Source organism: Haemorhous mexicanus, chromosome 5 (genome assembly GCF_027477595.1).
Source record: "Haemorhous mexicanus isolate bHaeMex1 chromosome 5, bHaeMex1.pri, whole genome shotgun sequence".
In the NCBI taxonomy this organism is placed as follows: Eukaryota; Metazoa; Chordata; class Aves; order Passeriformes; family Fringillidae; genus Haemorhous; species Haemorhous mexicanus.
In genome coordinates, this window is record NC_082345.1 from 46,635,195 (window position 1) to 46,641,841 (window position 6,647).

The window sequence follows — 6,647 nt, forward strand, 5'->3', positions numbered from 1 at the left end:
AGAGACAATGAGCCTAAATTGAAATGACAGATTTACAGTGGTTAAAAGGAAGGACTTTTTACCTGTGAGGACAGTCAGGTAGTGGAACAGGTTCCCCAGAGGCTGTGCAGCCTGCATCTGAGGAGGTTTGTAAGACCAAATGGGATAAAGCTTTTAGCAACTGTCCTGGTTTCAGCTAGGTAGAATTAATTTCTTCACAGTAGCTGTTACAGTGCTGTGTTTGGATTCAGAATGAGAACGGTGTTGGCCACACTGATATTTTGATCTTTTTGCTAAGTTAACTATCCTGGATCAAGGACTTTTTTCTTGTCTCGTGCTCTGCCAGTGAGGAGGTACACAAAGGAAACTGGGAGAAAGCATAGCTGGGGCAGGTGACCTCCACTGACCAAAGGGATATTCCACACCATAGAACATCATGCCCAGTATATAAACTGGGGGAAGTTACCTGGAAGAGGAACTGATCTGAGCTCGGGAAGGGAGGTCTGGCATCAAACAGAGGGTCGTGAGCAATTGCATTGAGCATCAGGTAATTTTCCCTTTTTGTTATCGTTGTTTTGTGGAGGCAGTTGAACTAGAGGCCAGAGATCTCTTCCAACCTGGGTTGCCTATAGATGGCAGCACAACTTAAAGTAGGAAAGTCTACTCATTTTTACTGAGCAAGAATCAGTAATATCAATTGGTTTATAAATTGATTTCTCTTTATTGCATCAGCTGATAAAATGACTGCGTAATTTTTCAGATTATGCTAACAGCTGAGTATGATAAATTTCCCAAGCTTGAGAATTATAGGAATAGGAAAAACAGAAATAGAACTCACATAATTTCAATGCGTGTATAAAACTGTGCAGCAATGAAGGATACAGAAAATTCTATACCTTAAAAAAGAGGATTAGTCTGTAAGTCTGTGTCAGTAATTCAGAATTTTATCCTTAGCTTTTATATGAGGAAATAGACTGTCATGCACATAGTAGCTTCAGAGCCACTGCAGGTGTCCTACAATGCTTACCCTATTACAGTGCTTACTGCACACCTCAAGTTTATGGTATACAGGCGAAATGATGGAATAATCCATTTCCCTGCCATGACCCAACTGATTCAACGTTCTTCCATCTTTGCTTTTCAGTATCACCTGTCTTCCACCTGCCCTTAAAATCCCCCTGGTTTTGGAAAATTAATTTTAACTTCAGTGATTTTGGTATAGCATGGTTCAAAAAGACTTGTGTCAGCACAGGCATTGTAAAGTGTTCCAGTGCAGACAGGAAGCTGCATGAGGTTACAATGACCAGAAGAAATAAACTAGCACTAAAGTTCTATTTAAGGAGACTATTGTGGTCATCATCCATGTGGATGAAAAGAGCCTTGAAAACCATCTCATTGCATGCATGATTTGAATACAGAAGGTATTAAAAGTTGAGCATTGATTTGGAAAAACACAAAAGATCAGGATAAAAGGTTTTTGACTGAAAGGCATGCTGTTTCAAAATAAAAGATCAGAAGATGGTGTTGAAAGAGTTCCCCTATAATCATTTTAGGATCATTTGTCAGTACTTCTATTGAACACTAAAACTCCTAATCTTCTTAAGCAAATCATTCTTTCAGCAACTTTAAGGTGAAAGAGCTAATTATGTGTGCCCATAGGTTAAATTCCTAGGGTAGAAATGTTCTACCAGGGAAGTCAGGTTAGCTGTTAGAGTGTTTATATGATAAATATCCTTTATTTTATTTTATTTATTTGTAATTAATTTTCTTAATCCTAGCTGCTATTTTGCAGGACAGTGTACCTGAACAGCTGAATTCAGAGAGTTTTGTATGAGTGCAATACTAAGCTTTGTAAGTATAATCTATATAAGCAAAACATCTGCACCCCTGCATTTAGAAAAGAAGATTATCATTATGCACTGATCTAAATTTAAGGAAAGGATTCATGTGTTAAGACATCTCTCATTTTACTAAGCACTTCTATTGCTACCATCCTTTTCTGATAATCCTTAAAGCAATTCACTAGTGCTAATGAAGAGGGGTTCCTAATTTTATTCTTAACAAAAGGAGTTTTAAGTTCAGTGACCAGTTGGTTTTTTTTCAGCACAGATGATAGATAATTGGGGGTTTGAATGGGAGAAATGCAAATGTTCTTAATCTATGAAATCCTGTTACTTTTAATTCCCTACAAATTTGACAACTAGTCTGATCCTCAATGAGAATGTGCACATTTTCAGATCTTTCAGAAGGAGACAGCTTAAAATTACATTCCTATCATGAAGGCAGTTCAGAAGCCAGGTAGATGTGTGATTATTGGCCCAGCTCACTCGTTAAAACTCCATTAACTCCTCTCAGTGCCAGTTCCTGTCAGCTGCTGGTTTGAGCTCCTATAACCTGCTGATGAGGACAAACCTTTCCTTTATCTTGCAGAACTTCTGCCTGTAATAGGTACTCAAGGAAACAAGCTGAGAAACTATTAACACTTTCCTTTCTTTCAGTCTGAGGTCATGTCTTGCAGCACATTGGTTCACATCTAGATGCCTTCTGGAGGAAATAAAACCAGAAGGTGAGCTCCAGCTGCAGACCAAGCATCTTCATGTCCACATGGAGAAATGGGAATCCAAATGAGAGGTTGCTCATTAGGAGAGTCTCAAATCCTACACATGGGTGTGTTTGTTCTGTGGAGGACATTTCAATGCTCCAATATGTTCATCTGTTTCTGTCACACCAAAAAGCTTTCTCATGTAGACATCATCTGGAAATGTCTTAGCAAGGAAGGAAGAATCAATGAAGTCAGATGTTCACACCATCTGAAGCTACTTTATTCTGCTTAGCAGAAGTCAGTCTTTTATATTACAGCAGTTTAAATGTATTTTCAGCTTATATAAAAGTGCTTCTTCCTGCTTAGAACAGGAAGGTTTTTAATGACCTTTAGAAAGAGCTGATTTTAAAAATTGATTCAATCTTCCAGAATTTTCAAGGGATGGTAAGGGATGGATCCCTATCCATCCCCTTGGTATCCAGCTGTATGTATATGAGTACATCTGGTATGCTTGCCAAATGCATCTCCTAAATGAGGTGCTTAGCACAACTGTGCAGCTGAGCAGTCTCTTCCTATGGGTGGCTATTCCATACTTAAAATATTTGTTGTCCTTCTGTTAGCTTTTACTAGTTTTTAGTACACCCTTTTGAGAGGAATGATCTAGAACTGCACACAGACAAAGGTATATTTTATTTAATCCTAATTTTGCTCCTAAAGGTCTGATAAAACTTGCCAAAACTTGCCATGAAATTGCTAATTGGAGCAATGGGACACCTTCCATCCACTCTCAGCACAGGCTGAAATGACTGGGGAAGGCAATATCTGCTAATGGATACATCAGACACTGTGTTAAGCCAAGCACTTTTGGTCAGGTCATCTAGCATCTTCCCTGGGATACATAGCTCAGATGACAGCTATCCCACAAAGGCAGCTAAAAAGGCGTGGGGTTTTATTCCTGCAGGAAAAAAAGTTTCTGGAAGGAGACAAGAAGTCCTTCTTCTAGAAGTCAAAATGTGCTTCAGATTCAGCACTGAATTTCCCTGGGTCCTGAGGGCCTGCAACTCTGCAACTCTGGTTAGTCCTGATGCCTTGTGCCAGATTCCCCCTTTCCTGCCCATGGTGTTCTGCCTGATGCCTGGAACTGGGCTGGCCCTGGCTACCCTGCACCTGTCTGGGGCAGTGGAACAGGCTCTGACCATGGCATGATTGCCTGACAGACAAAAGATTTTCTCCCTCATAAAACTCAAGTTTCAACATGCATCATTTGTGATACACACTGCAACCAGGCCATATAATTTATCCCAACACTTCCTTGGTAAAGCCACTTTCTTTTACACCTTGAAAATAAGGCTTTTTAGCTAAACGGTTGACAAATTATTAAACTGTGTTACTTTCAAAATCCTGAAAAACTACAGGGCAGAGTTCACCATCTCACACTGTCCACAAGCCGTAAATCTTGGCTAAACACCTGATGCAGATAGTACTTATCTCCTACCAGCATGTCCAAGGCAAAGAGTAGTTTTCTGTTTCACAACATTTTCACATAAACACGCACTAGGAACTTTTAGTAATGCCTCAAGCAGCCCATCAGTTGCTTATTGTCCTAGAATGATGTATAATATAGTGTTACTGTGAATTAACTCTTGTCTGTTGTCTCTTGTTTGTTTTTCCTAGGGAGAAAAACAGTCTACTCCATCAAATTATAAAGCTCTCTTAGAAGCTGAGTCCTCTACCTCTCCTTTACTCAGAGAGCTCTCACAGCAAAGCTAGGGAAGTACCTCATGGGATGTGTGGAGCAAAAAAAAAAATTTCCAGATAAAAAAGAAACCTTTGGGCTGGATGCTTTCAACAACTGTTTTAAAAGAAGTGTGAAGGAGATGTGATTTTGGAGGATGGGATGACTGCTATATGAGACGGGGTTATTGATAAGAGTGATACTCTGTGCAGTGGTGTTGAGAAGGGCAGAAATGGAGAGCAAGATGATCTGAGAAGGAAATAGTGCTTGTAAAAGGAGAAAGTCAGTATGAGATAAGAAACTGTATCTGTGTAAATTGTCATTGCCCCATTTCACTCAATATTTCTCAGCATATTTTCAGTGTATTAGTTCGGAGTGTGACTTGTACTCACCCCCTGTTTCATTCACTTGAAGGAAAGAAACAAGTCAGTTTCTGAAATAGCAGTTCTGTTAAAAGCTGGGTGGAGATTCTCGTTAGTTTGACTGGCAGGAGCCAGCTGAGATACTTCAGGGAATATATAGTACAGTGGGGTGTGGGCTGTCAAACAACATACTGATTAAAGGGCAGTTTGAAATAAAAGACAATCTAATGGAGAAAAAGCATGATTTGGATCTATCTCACAGCAAGTGCAGACTCAGTGTGATTATAGTATTCAAACTGGCTCTAAGATTTTATTTTATGCTCCTTGTTTTCAAAAGAAGCCAAAGGGTCCATTCTGCTATTAATTTATAGCAGCTTTTTAGTATTTTTTAATCAATAAAGAGGAGAAAAGCATCATATCAACCTTCCCCCTTTTCTCCATGTCATGCATTTTTATTTTATTCTTCTATTTTACCCTGACTTCCTAATTTCACCCTTTAGTTGAAGCCATTCCTCTCTCTGATGCTGAGAACCATCCTGTGCAGCAAATGACTTGTGCCCCACTAAGCCAGAGCTGTGGCCTTTTAATGTTACCATCCCAGTCAGAGGACCTGCCATGGTCCTTCCGTGCTCATCCCTGCCTCTCCCTGCGCTGGGGACTGTCATTCAGCTTTGTGTAACTGTACTGGCATTTCTTTCCCATCTTGCTGGTACAGAAAGAGCTCTGTAAAGTAAAACTGCAGGGCAGAGGTCCAGGTACACTGTAGGAACATAGGTTCATAAAGTTACTGCCTCATTTTTTGATTAAGCTCAGCCCTTCAATGCTTGAGAGCTCTCCAACCTGGGCTCGAGAGTGTCAGACAGAGCAAGAAGAAACCCGGTTGTACCCAGAGCTTGTCTGACTTGAATTTACCCAACAAAGACCTTAGCAAACAGAAGAGAAATAAGTTTGCAGAAGACTGGTATATTGTCTTTGGCAAAGCAGCTGGCCTACAGCTGATGCTTTTTCCTCTGAGGACCTTTTTGATGCTGAATCTGTTCAGGAACTATGAAGTGATTTGTTATCTTCAAAAGACAGGTTTGTCTTTAGTGCTTTTAAGGCTTAGCTGAGCAAACAGATGAAGTGCTATTCCTAAAATGCAGTAAAAAGTGGTGTTCTGTTCAGAATCTAAAAAATTCTAATGAATTTAAAAATGAGAATCAGGTGAATGAGAAAACTTCATCCTTGAAAACTTCTCCATCCTGCTCCATATATTAAAGCAACGCAGATGTAGAAGGTAAATCCCTTACTGTGTGGTACAACTATGTTTTTATGCTGTGGTCTCTTGGGCTAACATCAGAAAGTAATTGTAAAAATACTATATCAAAGGCCTTTGTTTTGTCACATGCAGTGTTTACTTTTTAACATCATTTTCTTCCAATGTTATAAGGCTGAGAAACAATTCATGAAAAGAACCAATTAGCATTTCTACTGTTTGAACTTCATCTGTCACTGGTATTTACAGCCTCTTTTATGTTCTTCACTGTAATATATGAGCAATTTTCTGGGGCACATAACACTCCTGTTTTCAGACAGGAATTTGTGCAGGTACAGCAATTCATAATTCAGTTTATTACTAGATTAAGTGTCCATCTGAGGTAAGAACCTCACAAGAAACTTGATTCCAGAATTTAAATTGCTTTTAGGCATTAGGAGATTTCCATCCTGTCATGTTTTTAACAACTGAGTAAAGCATAAAATAGTATATTGTGCAGAGGTTCATCATGTGGCTGTGAAGGAATGTCGAGGTAAAATCAGAGCCAGACAGACAAATTCACAAAAAGTATTTGTGTGGGAAGGGCATTTGATTTTACATGCCACAGTCTAACCACAAAGGTTATCAGAGAGACCCGCGTAGGCCCGGACTGCATTGAAACAAGGTGTTGAGTCAAAAGAACTGCTACTTTCTAGAGATACACATATGAGGGAGAAACTGTGAAAATTGTGTCACATTCCTGATGTTCTGTGTTTTAAAAGGCACATTGACACA